Source organism: Myotis daubentonii, chromosome X, assembly GCF_963259705.1.
Source record: "Myotis daubentonii chromosome X, mMyoDau2.1, whole genome shotgun sequence".
Lineage (NCBI taxonomy): Eukaryota > Metazoa > Chordata > Mammalia > Chiroptera > Vespertilionidae > Myotis > Myotis daubentonii.
In genome coordinates, this window is record NC_081861.1 from 48,335,085 (window position 1) to 48,350,628 (window position 15,544).

At 41.0% G+C, this 15,544-nt stretch overlaps 2 pseudogenes; one reads left to right on the top strand and one right to left on the bottom strand.

The window, feature by feature from the left end:
- Positions 1 to 4,788: 4,788 nt before the first annotated feature.
- LOC132225291 (cytochrome b-c1 complex subunit 2, mitochondrial-like) lies at positions 4,789 to 6,157 on the bottom strand (annotated as a pseudogene).
- A 6,148-nt stretch (positions 6,158 to 12,305) lies between these two features.
- LOC132224910 (phospholipid scramblase 3-like) lies at positions 12,306 to 13,190 on the top strand (annotated as a pseudogene).
- The last annotated feature ends 2,354 nt before the right edge of the window (positions 13,191 to 15,544 follow it).

The window sequence follows — 15,544 nt, forward strand, 5'->3', positions numbered from 1 at the left end:
AGCAGGGATAACCTAAGAAACAAAAAGGCTGGGGAGAAAAAGCCAAATAGCAACAGATCCCTTGTGCAGGCCAAGTGTTGCTAAGCAGAGCAACCTGGGTATTGTATGTAGGCATAGACATGTGGAAGAAGTAGAATGAGTAAGTCAAAGGCAAGGAAAACTAGCAGGAGCCTTGTAGAAGGCTCTCATTCTCTTATTACTATTTGAGACATTCTGATGAAATGATTTCCTGTTTGCTGCTGCCAATAATGAAAAATAATTTATGAAGCCAAAAACTGATAAGTACTGGTAGGAGCCTTAACGTAACCCTTGAAAAATTGCATTAGTTTATTTGAAAATTTAAGATTGTGTTCTCAATGTCCTTGTTCTCCTCTCCCAAATTCTTGTCTCTAGTTGGCCCCTGTGTCATTCCTCTCCACCAAAAAGTTCTTTTATCCATTATGTTTAAAAATCAGTCTTTCATTCCCCCTCCTCATCATTAAAATGTGTGGTCTTTATAGTACAGATAAAACTAAATACAAGGTAGAAATCAAGCTGGTTGAACTAATTCAAGCTCATGTAGGGATAATTGAGAGCTCTTGAATGATCTCAGGACACTGCTCTTTAAAAGAAGATAAGGTTTATCCAAATTAATTTCTGATCCTGGAAAAATTTTAAACTAAATGATTTGATGAATTTTTAGAGGGAAGGTTTGGGGAGGGAGAGGAACCTCTTGGTGCCCTTTAGATCACACACTACTTTGCTGCATTGCTTTGACTACTTTCTAATTGTACTGTCATCCAGGACAGGGAATATGATCAGAACCTTAAAAACGCACGAATGCAGAAGCATAAGGTCTTGAAGCATTAGATGTTAAATGAAAGTGAGAATCATAGCATTAGATGTTATTTTATTGAATCTCAGTAAAACTACCCATTTGGTGTCTTCCTGGAGAAAGCCTCCTCTCTGTGTGTTACATCTTCAGAGCAGTCTGGTTAAGACTAATGATTATCTGCCTTATTTTGGAATTTCCTTGCAGAGATAACAGTAGGTAAGAGATGAATGAGAAGATTAGCATCAAGGTGAGATACTCTAAACCAAGCATGTCAAACTCAAAGGCTAACATGGGCCAAATAAACAAGGTTTAAGTTTATGTGGGCCCCCCAAAAACAAAAGCTTCAATTTTCATAGAAATGTAAGCTTATTTTGATAGAGACATGCTGAATGCAAAGGGCTGAAATAAATGAGTAATCATTAACATAAAATAATAGAACATTTTTTTAAAATTAATATTCTTGAACATTAACTTACCAGACACTGAGTAACTGCACAAATTAATAAGTGTAATGCAAATAAACATTTTTCTTGTTCTCCGATAGGGAAATATTTCCTGTTGCGCACACAAACAAGTCAGTCCAAGACTAATGACGTTGCAACTGGCTGCTAAAATATTCGCTGCTAGTATTAGTGGAGAGAAATGATGCCCCTGTGCATAAGGCACTTAAGGGAAATGAATGTAACATGATTATAGTAATCAGTCATTAGCAAGCATTGTAGTTGGTTATTAATAATTATGTATAACAGAGTATTATAAAAATTCATTTATGAAATTTTTATTAAAATGTTTATTACACACCATTATATTGGTTGGGCCACAAAAACATTCGTTGTGGACTGCATGGGCCTGTGGGCCGCGAGTTTGACATGCTTGCTCTAAACTAATGGAGAAAGAAAAAGTCCCTTGGTATACATCAGCCTCAGCAAACTGAGTAGCTGGTATTTTTCTTGCACTCTCAATTTGCCAGTTGGTGAAATTCAGCACTGAGTTAATACACACAATTGTGAGTAATGCATGCACTGTTTCACAAGCAAACTCACTGCAGACAATGAGCGACAGATTCTGCAGTGAGGTTCCACCTAGTTGGCCTGTAACTTATTTGCCGATGCATGGCTCTGCTGGATATAAAAAAAACAAACAAACAAACAAACAAACAAAAAAAAAACACAAACAACCAAAAAAACCCCACTCTTTATTCTAAGCTTTTTCCTTGGCGGTTTCCATCCCATCACCAGCATCATCCTCCGCCTCCAGCACAAAGACACACTTTGCAGTTTGCAGGGCTGCTAACTATACCTAAAGTTAAGCATCACAATCACTTTGATTGACAGAACAGCCAAATGAGACTCAAGAGAACAGGAAAGTTTTCTATGTACACTGTACATCGTACAGTACATTGTACAGTATCATGTCATCTGTGAATAGAGACAATTTTACTTCCTCCTTTCCAATTTGGATGCCTTTTATTTCTTCTTCTTGTCTGATCGCAATGGCTAGCAATTCCAGTACTATGATGAACAAGAGTGATGAAAGTGGGCATCCGTTTCTTGTTCCTGTTTTTATGGGAAATGGTTTTAGCTTTTGTCCAATGAGTATGATGTTGACTATAGGTCTGTCATACAGAGCTTTTATTACGTTGAGGTATGATCCCTCTATTCCCACTTTTTTGAGAGTTTTTATCAAAAAAGGGTGTTGGATTTTGTCGAATGCTTTTTCTGCATCTATTGATATGATCATGTGGTTTTTATGTTTCAGTTTGTTTATGGGATGTATCACAGTTATTGATTTGCGGATATTGTACCATCCTTGCATCCCTGGAATAATTCCCTCTTGGTCATGATGTATGATCTTTCTAATGTATTGCTGGATCTGGTTTGCTAGAATTTTGTTGAGTATTTTATCATCTATGTTTATCAGGGATATTGGCCTGTAGTTATCTTTCTTTATTGTGTCTTTATATAGTTTTGGGATTAGGCTAATGCTGGCCTCACAGAAAGAGCTTCGCAGTGTTCCTTCTTTCTGAAATTTTTGGAATAGTTTGAGGAGGATAGGTGTTAGTTCTTTGAATGTTTGGTCACACTCCCCTGTGAAGCCATCTGGTCCAGGGCTTTGTTTGCTTGGAGTGGGTTTTTTTTATTATTATTACTGCTTCAATTAAAGACTCTATCAGAAAAATACTAGATTTAATAAATGAATTTGGCAATGTAGTAGGATATAAAATTAATACCCAGAAATTCCTGAGGTTTTTATACACCAGTAATGAACTCTCAGAAAGGGAAATCAAACAAACAACACCATTTGCTATTGCAACAAAAAAATTAGATACTTTGGCATAAACTTAACCAAGGACATAAAAGGCCTGCATTTGGAAAACTACAAGACATTAAAAAAAAGAGATAGAGGAAGATATACACATGTGGAAGAATATACCGTGTTCAAGGATTGGTAGAATCAACATCATTAAAATGTCCTTACTACCCAAGGCAATCTACAGATTCAATGCAATCTCTATAAAAATACCAACAGCCTATTTCACAGACGTAGAAATAATTCTCCAAAAATATATATGGAATAAAAAAAGACTGCTAATAGCTATAGAAATATTGAGAAAGAAAAACAAAGTTGGAGGAATCACAATGCTATATTTCAAGTTATATTACAAAGCCACTGTACTCAAAATATGCACATCAACAGGTATATAGACCAATGGAGCAGAACAGAGAACCCAGAAATAGACCAATGCCATTATGCTCAATTAATATTTGACATACAAGGCAAGAGCATACACTGGAATCAAGACAGTCTCTTCCATAAATGGTGTTGGGAAAATTGGACAGATACATGCAAAAAATTGAAATTTGACCACCAACTTTCACCATACACAAAAATAAACTCAAAATGGTTAAAAGACTTAAATGGAAGTTGGGAAACCATAAAAATTGTAGAAGAAACCATTGGTAGCAAAATCTCAATCATCTCTTGTAGCAACATGTTTATGAATACATCTCCTAGGACAATGGAAATTAAGGAGAAAATAAACAAATGGGAGCTTCTGCACAGCAAAAGAAACCATCAAAATAAATAGTTTCTGCACAACAAAAGAAACCATCAATAAAATAACAAGAGTGCCTACTCCATGGGAGAACATATTTGCCAATGATACATCTGATAAGGGGTTAATCTCCAAAATCTTCAGGGAGCTCATACAACTTAACAAAAGGAAGATAAACATTCCAATTAAAAATGTCAAAAGACCTAAATAGACTCTTTTCCAAAATGGAAATACAGATGGCCAAAAGGCATATGAAAACGTGCTCAAAGTCACTGAGCATCTGAGAGGTGGAAATCAAAATGACAATGAGATGCCACCTGTAAGAATGACAATTATATAATTTATGAAGTGATCCCCCAATTAATCCAGTACCCACCTGGCACCACACATAGTTATTACAATATTATTGACTATATTCCCTATGCTGTACTTTATATCCTGTGACTATTTTGTAACTACCAATTTGTAGTTCTTAATCTCTTCACTTTTTTCATCCAGTCCCCAATCCCCTCTAATCTGGCAACTATCAGTCTCTTCTCTGTGTCTTTGAGTCTTCTTCTGTTTTATTTGTTTATTTATTTTGTTCTCTGGATTCCACATAAAAGTGAAATTTTATGGTATTAGTCTTTCTTTGTCTGACTTATTTCACTTAGCATAATACCCTCTTGGTCTATCCATGTTTTCACAATAGAAACAATTCATTATTTTTTATGGTCAAGTAATAACCCATTGTACATATCTACCACTTTTTTTTAATACTTAGAATGTTTTATTTACTCTAGGTAGGCTGGGAACAATTACTTACATTTATACTTTTTAAGATATTTCACTTTATTGAAAAATAGATAATTTTTACATTATAGACTTGTGACTTTCATGTGTTTGCTGCTTTAGGTTGAGAAAACATCCAGCTCTTTCCTGCAATGTGTTTCAGTATTACAACTTATCAACAAAAGGTGTATGACCCAAATTTCCACTTGCTGCCATTGACTTCTGGCCAGAAACAATCTTCTTTGCAGCATTTATGACATAGGTGTCAGCTACTGAGTCAGTCTGCTAAAGGACTGTGGATGGTGGCATGTATGAACCAGTAACAAGAGCTTGAGAACTGACTTCATCCAGGAATCCCTCAGAAGAATCCAATGACTTTAGGTACCTAGGTTTCAGCTTGTTCTTAGCAGCCTGGACATCTGTACTGGAAAGGTTTCCTTGAGCAATTGCTTTTACTTGGTTGTAGGCAGCCTTGATAACATCTCTGGCTGCTGCATCTGGAGATAATGTAAATCCCAGAGTGCAGAATCTAAGTAGCTGGCATTAAAAGGGGAAATGTCAAATGGCTGGTGAAGTCCCTTGGCAGAAACTTGGTTCAGAGGGCTGGTGGCATTGCTGCCTCTCTTGACATGTGGCCCAGCACCCAGAACATGCTGAAGAACATTAAGTGCATTTCCTTCTGCCCTTCCTGAGGTTGAACTTTCTGCTGCAAAGCAGCATGGAGGAGATTGTCTCCATTCTGTTCTCAAATTTTACCTCCATGGTATCTGGCCTTTGCACCAGGTAAACTAAACCCACACCTCATGTTCAGTACCTGTTCAGCAACTTGCTTCAGAACAAGATGACTCATACCAACTCCTATCAGAGCCATTCCTTCACTTGTAAAATGGTTCTGAACATAGTAATGTAACTCATCTGTTGTCACTTTTCCAATCCTATAATCAGGACAATACAAGGAGTTAGCCAAGGCATGTCGGTAAGCTGCAGGATGCAAATTTCAATGATATGAGCCTGTGGATTCTGAAAAGCCACAGCTTTGTCAATCCTTATCTGAGACAGAAGGGCAGCTACCTCGCAACAGCGAAATTCAAGTGCTGTGGTGACATTGAGTAGGAACTCCATTAGAATATTGATGTCATCCTGCAGGCATTCCACAGTGTAGGCCATGTTTTCCCTTGTTGAAGTCACAATTTACCACCACCTGCTTCAATTCCATAGGTTAACTTGAAAGATGATGCTCCTTTTGTAGTCAGACTGGATGCAAAATGAAGCAAAAGAGAGGTTCCTATGTTGTTAGAGTTCTTGTACCTACTGCCTGCTTTAATGAACAAACCAATTCTTGATGAAGGAGCATAGTTTTCCAGAGAAGCAATCACTAAACCATTTGGTAATTTGGTAAACCCAAGGTCCTGAGGATGTGGAGGCACTCCTTCAAGGGTAGTCATGGCCTTCACTTTGGGAGCAACTTTGAGGGAATAAAATCTCAAGAAAGACCTGGCTCCATTTAGCAGCTGCATGGCCCAGAATTGCTCTGACCACTGCCACTGCCAATGTAAAGGAAAGCAAGATTGTTGTGGACCTGTATCCACTCATCTATTGATGGGCATTTGGGTTGCTTCCATATTTTCCTTCTTGTAAATAATGTTATAGTGAACATAGGGTTGCATTTATCTTTTCAAATTAGTGTTTTGGGTTTCTTTGGATACCAGTATATACCCAGAAGTGAAATCACTGGGTCATAAGGTAGCTCTGTTTATATATTTTTTTAGGAACCTCCATACAATTTTCTATAGTGGATGCATCACCTTGCAATTCCACCAATAGTGTTCCAGGGTTCCTTTTCTCAACAACCTCACCAATACTTGTTAGTTGCTGAGATAATGATGATAGTCATTCTGAAAGGTATGAGGTGATTTCTCATTGTGGTTTTAATTTGCATGTCTCTGATGATTACTGACATTGATTATCTTTTCATATGTCTATTGGCCATCTGTATGTCCTCTTTGGAAAAGTGTCTGTTCGGGCCCTCTGCCCATGTTTTAATTGTATTGTGGTTTTGGTGTGTGCTGCTTATGTGTGTGTTGAGTTGTATGAGTTATTTTAAAAAATAAATTTTTGATATTAACCCCTCATCAGATGTATCATCTTCTTCCATTCAGTAGGTTGCCTTTTCTTTTCTTTTCTTTTCTTTTCTTTTCTTTTCTTTTCTTTTCTTTTCTTTTCTTTTCTTTTTTTTTTGGTGGATTCTTTTGTGTGCAAAAGCTTTTTAGTTCGTTGTGGTCCCATTTGTATATTTTTTCTTTCGTTTCCCTTGCCATAGAATATATAATAAAAAATACCACTAAGAGAAATGTCCAAAATGTTACTGCCTATGTTTTCTTCTAGAAATTTTATAGGTTTTGTTAGTCTTATATTTAATCCATTTTGAGTTTATATTTGTATACGGTGTATGAAGATGGTCTAGTTTCATTTTTTTGGATGTATTTGTCCAACTTTTCCAACACCATTTGTTGAATAGACTGTCTTTACCCCATTGTATGTTCTTGCATTCTTTGTCAAATATTAATTGTCCATAAATGTATCTCAGTGCCATGCTGTTTTGATTACTATGGACATGCAATATAGTTTGATATCAGGTAGCGTAATATCTTCAACTTTGCTCTTTTTTTCTTTTTTGTTATTGTTAATCCTCACCTGAGGATATTTTTCCCATTGATTCTCTTTTAAAGAGAATGGGAGGGGTAGAGACAGACAGAAATATTGATGTGAAAGAGACACATAAATTGGTTGCCTTCTGCACATGTCCCAACCAGGGCCAGGGATTGAGCTTCAACAGAGGCACATACTCCTGACCAGAAACAAACCCATGACCCTTCAGTCCATGGGCCCACACTCTAACTACTGAGCAAACTAGTTAGGGCTGTTTTTTTATTCTTAAGATTGCTGTGGCTATTTGGGGTCTTATGTGGTTCCATATAAATTTTAGGATTATCACTTCTAGTTCTGTGAAAAACACCAATCTGTGAATCAATAGATTGCTTTGGGTAGTATGGATATTTTAACAATAATATCGTTAGTTATAACTAAACTATTCCAGGCCTCTTGTTGGTCTTTTTGTCAACTTTCAAGGCAGTGAATTGAAACAGATAGGTTGAAAGATTTGGTTTTAGACCTATATTTGCTTTTTACTAGTTTTGTGGACCTGGAAAACTTACTGGCCCCTCAGAGTTTGTTTCCTCATCTATAAAATAGGATAATCTATTTCCTGGACAGATCACATTTTTCTGGTGAGGACAAGTAATATATTGAAAAACCCATATGTAAGTTAATTGCTACTTTTCTAAAATCTTATACATATATAAAGTTGTTTTTAAAGATCCATTTCAACAACAAAACAAAATGCTGATCCATCCTTCACACTGCTTTTTAAATTCTGTGTCTACCTTTTATATAATGATGCCCTCTGCTGTTCTCTTGTATATCTTTCAGACCATACAGGAGACATAGTCTATCTTCATTCTACCCAAGACTATTAGAATGGGAACGATACATGGCTATCAGTTAGTCTTATTTTAATGTATCTGTCCAACTTTATTTTAAAGATGAGAGCAAAATATGGACATAATGGTGAACTGCCTAAAATCAGTCAAATCAAGACCAGGACCTAGACTTCTAGACTCCAAAATCACTGTCCTTTAGTTAGAATGACAATATAGAACTATTAAAAACTATGGAGTTTTAATTAAATGTCCAAATAGACTTTATTATTATGCCCCAACACTTGTTCTTTCTCCTAAATTTATTATCAACATTAAAAGGTTATTGGTGGCATCTACCCAGTTACCCAAGACAGAAACCTGTTAGTTTTAATTTTGCCTTCTCCTTTACCCACCACATTAAATGTTATGTATTCTCTCTATTATGACTTTAAATATTCTACCTTCTAAATACATTTCTACCTTCTAAATCTAGTAATTCTTCCTTCTAAATCTATTTCACCCTCTTCTTTATTTGGACTGCCATCATTTAAGCCTTCATGTTTCTTTAGCCTGTGTTATATCAAAAGCCTCCTAAGTTTTTTAGCTTAGGTTAACTTAGCCTACAGTCATTCTTCATTCAATAAAAATTTTGCTTAAATCCTTACAATGTTCAAGGCAATATGCTAGACATGGAGAATTAAAATAGAAACAGATATTGTGTTCTCAAAGACTCTAGTAAAGATAAATATGTAAACAAATATGAAATTTTGGTTCCACCAAAATAACTGATTGATGAAACAAAGCTGAATTTATTCTTTCCACTGTAAAGGGAAGTATTAACTCAGCATAGACTTAGTAGCATTTTTAAGTAGTGAAGGTGAAGTCAGGATATCTATAAAATTTTCAAGTCTTTTTTAAGGCAAGGCTTTAAATGGGGGAGGAGAATTGACTATAATCGAGTAAGAATCATGTTACAATAGTTTAAGATTGATTGACCTAGCAGGTGAGGATTTTGGAGAGAGAGTTCCAAAGAGGTTTTGGGTGTAAATTATTGGTTGATGTTTTCTGTTGCGAAGATGGTGGTTCCTTCAGTAAGTTCCTGGGATGTAACAATAAAGTTTATTTGCAATTTTCTTTCTGGTCAAGAATTTTATAGGATAATAGAGTTGGTGAAGAGAGTAGAATAGTAAAGTCATGTGATGTAGACAAACTGTGGTGGTAGATGGTTTCACTTATCAGAAGGAAGTACTGAAAAGCATTATAAACATATGTATGGGGTACTATGGGAGGATGGAGGAGAGAGTGGGGAATAATTAGAAAAGGTTTTACAGACGTGAACTGCTTCTTAAAATGTAAATAATATTCCATTTATAGATATACAACATTTTGTTTACCCATTCATCAGTTGATAGACATTGGGTTGCTTTCACTTTGGGGCTATTATGAATAATGCTGTGATGAACATTTATGTATACATTTATTGTGAACATATATTTTCATTTGTCTTTGGTACAATATACATCTAGGAGTAAAATTGTTGGGTTATATGGTAATTATATGGATTACTGTTTGAGGAACTGCAAGACTATTTTCTAAAGAAGCTGCACCATTTTACATTTCTACCAGCAACATATGAATTTTCAAATTTCCTTACATTCTTGCTAGCATCTATTTGCCATGTTTTTTTTTTTTTAAAAAAACTATAGCCTTCTTGGTGGTATTTTATTGTCGTTTTGATTTGCATTTATCTAATAACTAATGATGTTGAACATTTTTTCATGTGCATGTTGGCCATTTCTATAACTTCTCTGGGGAAATGTCTTTTCAAATCCTTTGTCTGTTTGTTTTTTTTTTCCGATTTTTAAATCATTTTTTATTTTCAATTACAGTTAATATATTATTATATTAGTTTCAGATGTACACCCAGTGATAAACATTACATAACTTAGTAAGTGATCATCCCATGGATCTTGCACTCATCTGACACCATACATAGTTATTAGACTATTATGACTATATTCCCTATGCGTACTTTACATCCCCATGGCTATTCTGTAACAACCAACTTGAACTTCTTAATTCCTTCACCTTTTTAAAAAAATGATTAAAGTATTACATACGTGTCCTTATTCCCCCACTCATGCCCTCACCCCCCGTTTGTCTGTGTCCATTGGTTAGGCTTATATGCATGCATACAAGTCCTCGGTTGATATTTCTTCCTTACCCCCACCCTCCCCAACCTTCCCTCTGAGGTTTGATGGTCTGATTGATGCTTCTCTGTCTCTGGATCTGTTTTTGTTCATCACTTTATGTTGTTCATTATATTCCATAAATAAGTGAGGTCATGTGATATTTATCTTTCTCTGACTGGCTTATGTCCATTTGGTTTTTAATTACATTATTTTTCTTTTAATTGTTGAGCTGTAAAAGCAAATTACTCTGGATATAAATCCCTTATCAGATATATGATTTGCAAATATTTCCCCATATTTATGATGTCTTTTCACTTTTTTGATGGTATATTTCAAAGCACAAATGTTTCAATTTTTTATTGAGATATCAGTCACATAACATAAAATTAACCACTTTAAAGTGAACACATTCAGTGACATTTAGTACATATAAAATGTTGTGCAATCACTGCTTTTATCTAGTTCCAAAATATTTTCAACATACCAAAAGGAAACTCTGTAACTATTAAGCAGTTGCTCCCCATTCCTTATTCCCCCAGCCACTGGCAATCACCAATCTATGTTATGTCTCTATGGATTTATCTATTCTAACTAGCTCATATAAATAGAATCATGCAATATGTGATTTTTTGGTGTCTGGTTTCTTTCACTTACTATAATGTTTTCGAGGTTCTTCTACATTGTAGCATGTATCAGTACAGTAATTACTGACAACATTGTTGATAGGGTCGGCAACATTAAGTGAACTGACTATAATGAAACCAATTTTTACCATAGGCTAATTAATACCAATAAGAGTTAAGCCCTGACTGGTTTGGCTCAGTGGATAGAGCGTTGGCCTGTGGACTGAAGGGTCCCAGGTTCAATTCCGGTCAAGGGCATGTACCTTGGTTGCAGGCACATCCCCAGTAGAGGGTGTGCAGGAGGCGGCTGGTCGATGTTTCTATCGCATCGATGTTTCTAACTCTCTATCCCTCTCCCTTCCTCTATGTAAGAAAATCAATAAAATATATTTTAAAAAAGAGTTAAGTTCCTAGGTACGTCAATCCTAATATATAAAAACCCAGGGTCCATAACATCCAAAACGACCAAACGCCAGCCTAGGGAGCTGAGGGAGCGGGAGCTGATCAATCAGTGGCAGTGGTGACTGGCCAGTGGCTGAAAGACGAACTCTTGGTCCCTCCTCCCAACCCTCAGGCTCCAATAAATCGGTGGCAGAAGCGGGCGGAACTGGGGACTGGCTCCCTTAGTAGTCCTGCAGGCTCTATCTCAAGAGGACAGGACAGGCACCAACGGACCAGCATTGCTGGCAAGATCCCGACAGCGCTGCTGGCCTCCTGGAACTTGGCCTCGGGCACTGCGGCCACTTCCCCTCTTTAGATGCTCCATAAGGAAGAAAGGATACCTCCAGCAGCACCAGGGGCGACCAGCAGTGACTGCTTTCCCCATGCTTCCTCCAGGTCACTTGAGCCCTCCCTGCTCCAGATGAAGTGTGATCACTGCACACAGAAGAAATGTAGTAAAAAAATAAAAACCAATGACCAAGGGCCCGCCTCCACGAGCTCTCAGGAGCCTCCGAGCATTGGGCACCCTGACTATTTTAGGGGCTTCAGGTGAGCGGGGATGCAGAGGGGTCAGGAAACCACCCTGGAGGTGGGGCTGTTGGCCTGATCGCAGATCCATCCATCCTGCTTTCTGCCAACAGCCGCCCCCGTGGAGAATGGGAGAACAAAGGGAGAGGGCGGTTCTGCAAACCCCAGAAGGAATCCAGGGTCCCAGGTACTTTGCCCTGCCTGCTGACACTTTAGGTTTCTCCCCTAGTCAGAGGCTCCGCCTGAGAGACCCTGGGCAGGTGCCTGGTACAGCCACCTCTCTGCATTTGCCTGTTCTTCTTTGTGTCTGTCTGTGCCTGTCAGGCTGTCCCCGAGCTTGCCTCCACTTCTAGAACTAAGCTTCTGGTATAGCGACGACCCACAAACCCTCATGCTTTTCCTATGGCAGGATACTTGCTCCCCACAGGGTACACCCCTTGACCCGCTCCTCTCTACCCTGTGACCCCTGAGTACCCAGAGCAGTTGCAGCATCCTGGGCCCGGACCAGTGCCAGTGCCTGTCCACGTGCCTGCCCCTGCACCCAGCTTCACTCTCTTCCCCTCGCCTGGCCCCAGTGCCCTGGGACCTGCTGCCAGGCCTGCTGCTCTTCTCTTGCCACTGCCAAGGGTGCCTCTGCCCTCAAATTCTTGGAGCCGATTGATCGATTGATCAGATTCTGATTCACCAGAAGGCTGTGTGAGTGGAAAAGCTCCTAGGCTGGGAGACAAGTAACCGGTATGAACTGCGCTCAGGGGCTGGACAGTGGCTGGGCACAGACACCAACTTTGAGGTGCCAGGTGGCTGAAGAGAGCAACTGCTGTGCACGTCTGTGCTGTGGGGCCTGCCGGCCCCTAAGCGTCTATCTGGTGGACTCCAGGGACCGAGAGATGGAAGTACAGTCACCACCAGGCACCACCATTGGCCATGTGCTGCAGACCTGGCATCCCTTCTCAAGTTTTCCACTCAAGATGCCGATCGCCATACGATCCTGTGAGTGGTGGGGCCCTGCTGGACCTGTGGCTGTGCTGCCGGACCTGTGGCTATGGCACAGACACCAACTTTGAGGTGAAGACTCTGGATGAGTCCCACAGTGTGGGCTGCATCAGCAAGCAGTGGGGGAGCGGGGGCTTCTCCAAGAACCCCTCAGGAATGCAAATGACTTTGGCTTGCAGTTCCCGCTGGATCTGGATGTGAGTGAACGCTGTACTGCTGGGAGCCACATTCCTCATTGACTACATGTCCTTTGAGAAGCGAGGAGGCACTGGGCCCTTTGCCATCACCAGTTAGACGGCATCTGAGGGTGAGGACCATCACCTCAGCCAGAACTCAAGATGATCTCCTGGCCTGGCCTGGTCCCTCCTCAGAGGCAGCCCTTTCCGCCATGTACACTGCAGAGGACAGACAGGGATGCCTAAGAGGCTGGAGCCATGGTGCCCCATCCCTATCCTACTCCCCTGGCCTCCTTCACCTGTGGCCCCCATAGAAGGGTATGTATGATAGCCCTTCCCCTACTACCTCTCACCACTATCTCTGGCCATTCTGGAGTTCGGCTTTCGAACTTGCCCTACTCACTTCTTCTCACCCCCTTTCAGGGCTTCTACTCTGGATGGGGCCTTTGGAATCCAGGGCTCTGGGGTTTTACAACAGAGCTGGGGTGGGAAAAGGTAAAAATCACCAAAGATGGCTGATATGGCCACCCACCTCTGCCTCAGCTTGACCAATTAGTTCAGCCTCAGAACGTGCCACTCAGAGGGGACCCCTACTTCCCCAACAATGGCTCTAGAGCCTCAGCCCCAGTGCCAACCTCCTCTCCCTCTTACCCCTCCCCACAGCTGGTGCTTGCTGCAGCTCTGTGTGCCTTACTTAACCACGCCTTCCTTCCCTGTTCCTACAAAGGAGGCTGCATCTTTGTATGATATATTCATATAAACTTTGTAACATTTTGGGGAAAAACACACACACAAAAATGATGACCAAGAGAATGCCGCAGTCAACATTCAGAGTCCGGCTCAGGAGAACGGTGAGAAGGGAGACTTCCATAAATTGGCTGATTCCAAGATATTTCTGAGTGACCGCCTGATGTGTGACAATTGTGTGACTGCAGAGGAAGGAGTCCAAGTTTCTCAGCAGTCGTAAGGACCAGCGAGCAGGCAGGCAGTAAGGAGTGAAGGGTTTCGGACTGCGAGAATGTGCAGGCTGGGCTGAGGGACCTGCCCCCCTCCCAGTGCATGAATTTCATGCACTGGGCCTCTAGTGTTATATAAAAAAACAAGATTAAAGGAAACAATGTTATTTGAGGACTAGAGGCCCGGTGCACAAAAATTTGTGCACTGGAGGGGGGGGTCCCTCAGCCCAGCTTGCTCCCTATCACATACTGGGAGCCCTCAGGGGATGTCCTACTCCCTGCTCCCTGCTCCCCTTGGGGAGCGGGCCTAAGCCACAGTCTGACCTCCCTTTTTGGGAGGCAACCTGGCTGGTCAGGGGAAGGCAGCAGCCCCATCACCCCGCTGCTGCAGCCACTGCCAGTTACCGCAGCCACCAAGGTGTTTTCATCAACACGGACTCCAGTCCCTTTACCATGAAAAAATGACAACTTTCTTTAGCCATTTTCAAGATGTGTCTTTCATAGGATATGACATTTCTTTATTATATTTTTTATCCTCACCTGAGGATATGTTTCCATTGATTTTTAGAGAATGTGGAAGAGAAAGTGAAAGACAGAGAGTAACATCAAAGTGAGAGGAACACTTTGATTTGTTGCCTCCTGCATGAGCCCTGACCTGGGCCCAGGCCAGGGAGGAGCCTGCAACCTAGGTACATGCCCTTAGTCAGAATTGAACCCAGATCCAGCAGTGGCCAGGCCGAGGCATTATCCACCGAGCAAAACCAGCTAGGACAGGATATGACATTTCTTAACCCTCCAGCAGCGGACTTTCTTTTTCTTCTCCAGGAGTGTGGTAAAAAACCCAAGATCACCTATTTGGATTCTTATTACCCAAATTACTAAGAATATTACCAATGGCATACAGGGAGCTAAGCCAATGAGCGGTCAGAAAAGGTGTTTCCTCTGTAGTTCACACCAATTGCCGGCTTGGCCCCTGCCCAGGCCTAACGCCTCTGGCCAAGTCATTAGACCTGGGCAGGGGGCCTCCAGCTCACTGAATCGTTGGCTCAGCCCCTGCTCCCCATGATCACTGGCTCTGCCCCTCTCCCCACCATCGCCAGCTCCCTCCCTGCTCCCTGCAATCGCTGGCTCCACCCCTGCACCGGCCTAACGCCTCTGGCAAAGGCATTAGGCCCGGGCAGTGGACCCCCCCAACCCCCCGCAATCTCCTGCTCAGCCCCTGCCTAGGCCTAATGCCTTGGTCCCTCCTCCCTGCTATGGCTGGTTCCACCCTTGCCCAGGCCTAATGCCTCTGGCCAAGGCGTTAGGCCTGGGCAGGGGACCCTCAACTCCCTATGATCGCTGACTCCGCCCCTGCTTATGATAGCTGGCTCTGCCTATGCCCAGACCTAACCCTCTGACCAAGGTGTTAGGCCTGGGCAGGGTACCCCCAGCTGCTCATGATCGCTGACTCCTCCCCTGCTCCCCACTATTGCCGGCTCCGCCCCTGCCCAGGCCTAATGCCTCTGGCCAAGGC